The sequence below is a fragment of the Zea mays genome, chromosome 4 (assembly GCF_902167145.1).
Source record: "Zea mays cultivar B73 chromosome 4, Zm-B73-REFERENCE-NAM-5.0, whole genome shotgun sequence".
In the NCBI taxonomy this organism is placed as follows: Eukaryota; Viridiplantae; Streptophyta; class Magnoliopsida; order Poales; family Poaceae; genus Zea; species Zea mays.
The window spans coordinates 235791312-235794320 of NC_050099.1; the positions used below are offsets into that span (position 1 = coordinate 235791312).

The following is a 3009-nucleotide window of genomic DNA, read 5'->3' on the forward strand; positions in this document are numbered from 1 at the left end:
CAAGGATTTGTTTTACCGAGGTTTGGTTCTCGCAAACCTACTCCCCATTGAGGTGGTCACAAAGACCGGGTCTATTTCAACCCTTTCCCTCTCTCAAACGGTCCCTCAGACCGAGTGAGCTTCTCTTCTCAATCAAATGAGAACCAAACTTCCCGCAAGGACCACCACACAATTGATGTCTCTTCCCTTGATTACAATTGAGATGATCGCAAGAAAGAATGAGAAAAAGAAGCAATCCAAGTGCAAGAGCTCAAATGAACACAACAAATCTCTCTCACTAATCACTAAAGCTTTGTGTCGAGTTGGGAGATGATTTGATCTCTTTGGTGTGTCTTGTATTGAATGCTAGCTCTTGTAAGGTGTAGAAGTGGGAAAACTTGGATGCCATTGAATGTGGGGTGGTTGGGGTATTTATAGCCCCAACCACCACAAAGTGGTCGTTGGAAGTGTGCTGTCGCATGGCGCACCGGATAGTCCGGTGTGCCACCGGACACTGTCCGGTGTGCCAGCCACGTCAGCAGACCGTTGGGGTTCGACCGTTGGAGCTCTGACTTGTAGGCCCTCTGGGCTGTCCGGTGGTGCACCGGACAGGTCCTGTAGACTGTCCGGTGCGCCTTCTCGCGCGTGCCTGACTTCTGCGCGCTCTGGCGCGCATTAAATGCCTCTGCAGGTGACCGTTGGCGCGGAAGAAGTCGTTGCTCCGCTGGCACACCGGACAGTCCGGTGTGCATCGGACACTGTCCGGTGACTCACCGGACAGTCCGGTGAATTATAGTGGAGCGCCCTCTGAATTTCCCGAAGGTGAAGAGTTCAGCCTTGAGTGCCCTGGTGCACCGGACAGTCCGGTGCGCCAGACCAGGGTGCCTTCCAGGTTGTCTTTTGCTCTCTTGTTTGAACCCTTTTCTTGGTCTTTTTATTGGCTTATTGTGAACCTTTGGCACCTGTAGAACTTATAGAAGCAAACTAGTTAGTCCAATCATTTGTGTTGGGCAAATCAACCACCAAAATCAATTAGGAAATAGGTGTAAGCCTAATTCCCTTTCACTCATACGTTTAAAGTGAATAACTTTCTCATGCTCCTTTTACACACATCCACCTTTGCCAAAGGGCTGGAGTGTTCCAAGGTATGTACCTTTCCATCTCACTTGTGAAAACTAGCTGACGAATATACACTTCCATAATATCACCATGGTGGCTGATGTCGTGTTGTTTCTGTCAGTTTGGTGAAGTTCTTAACACCTGCGTCTAGGCTCCAAGGGTACTGAGATCCTTTCCCGATCGACATGGAGTTCCGACTGCCATGCATGGTCTTGTCGACCATTGGCATCTCAAAGCCTGAGAAGCTAGAAGGGAAGAGCACCCAGCAATGCTCCATGCACCTCCACCAGGTCCACGTCTGCTTGCCCTCCTCTAGGAACAAAACTAGGCTGCTGTACCAGATGTCGCTAGACTTCGCTCCGTGGCTCAAGCACGTACCGCTCATGCACCTGCTGTGGTCACATTTCACAGAGAAGGCACGTCAGTCAATGTGATAAAGTAATTTATAGGAATTAGTGTAGAATGCGGCTGGAATTGGTTCAGAAAATGTTCTTGACAAATCTAATATCTTTTCATGGTGGTCTTGTGCAGGTCTTGAATGAGGACCTCCGGCTTGTTCTTGGTCAGCAAGAACGGATGATCAATGGCGCCAACGTCTAGAACTGGCCGGTATCATATGACAAGCTCGGGGTACGGTACCAGTTGTGGAGAGACACTGTTGAGAGGGGCTCTGAACGGTTGCCATTCAGTAACCAAGCTGAGAGTGGATCATAGCCGGCCGGTGGGCCTCTTAATTTCTTCCTCGTCACATTTATTCGCGAGACGACAACCATAATTAGTTACCTAGGCGTGCGTCTCTGTGCTCTGCTCCCTGATGCTGCTGCGTCTATCTGGAAGGCGAAGGTTGATGGGCAACATCATCGTCTCTCTCTCTCTTCTCTGGTGTTTGAATGTACACTAGCGTCGGCATCATGAGATGCAATTGTAATCTGAGGTTGATATTTTCTTTCTTTCTTTCTTTTTTTTCTTTTCGCTTTCTTCTTTTCTTCGCCCTTTTTGTGTAAAGATTAAGCGAATGTTACTCTGTCAAAGCATGTATAATCAATCATACTACTAACTACGGAGACATGTTCATATGAGAAATGGCAGCAGCACATCTTTGCTTATATTCACCATCCGTTCCTAGCGTGTATGCCACAACAGACACAAAGTCGTCTAAGCTATGCACATCGGAAAACAAAACAAAAACCAGGAAAGAGCAGTTGGTTTGCGGCTGCTTGTGGGCCAGGTCTGTCAGTGACCATACAAGGAATGATATGCACCAGAGCTCCATGCCAAATGGAAATGAACATTGAAAGTCGCCTAGAGGGGGGTGAATAGGGCGAAACTGAAATTTACAAACTTAAACACAAACTTCAAGTCGGGTTAGCGTTAGAAACATAAATGAGTCCGCGAGAGAGGGCGCAAAACAAATCGCAAGCAAATAAAGAGTGTGACACGCGGATTTGTTTTACCGAGGTTCAGTTCTCGCAAACCTACTCCCCGTTGAGGTGGTCACAAAGATCAGGTCTCTTTCAACCCTTTCCCTCTCTCAAATGGTCCCTCGGACCGAGTGAGCTTTCTCTTCTCAAATCAACCGGGAACAAAACTTCCCCGCAAGGACCACCACACAATTGGTGTCTCTTGCCTTGGTTACAATTGAGTTTCGATCACAAGCAAAGAATGAGAAAGAAGAAAGCAATCCAAGCGCAAGAGCTCAAAAGAACACAACAAATCACTCTCACTTAACACTAAAGCTTTTGTGGAATTTGGAGAGGATTTGATCACTTGGGTGTGTCTTGTGTTGAATGCCTAGCTCTTGTAAGTGGTTGGAAGTTGAGAAACTTGGATGACTTGAATGTGGGGTGGTTGGGGGTATTTATAACCCCAACCACCCAACTAGCCGTTTGGTGGAGGCTGTCTGTCGCATGG

General features: G+C 47.7%; 1 pseudogene; it reads left to right on the forward strand.

The window, feature by feature from the left end:
- The first annotated feature begins 1073 nt into the window (after window positions 1-1073).
- Window positions 1074-1854, forward strand: LOC103655970 (chlorophyllide a oxygenase, chloroplastic-like; annotated as a pseudogene).
- Window positions 1855-3009: the final 1155 nt, after the last annotated feature.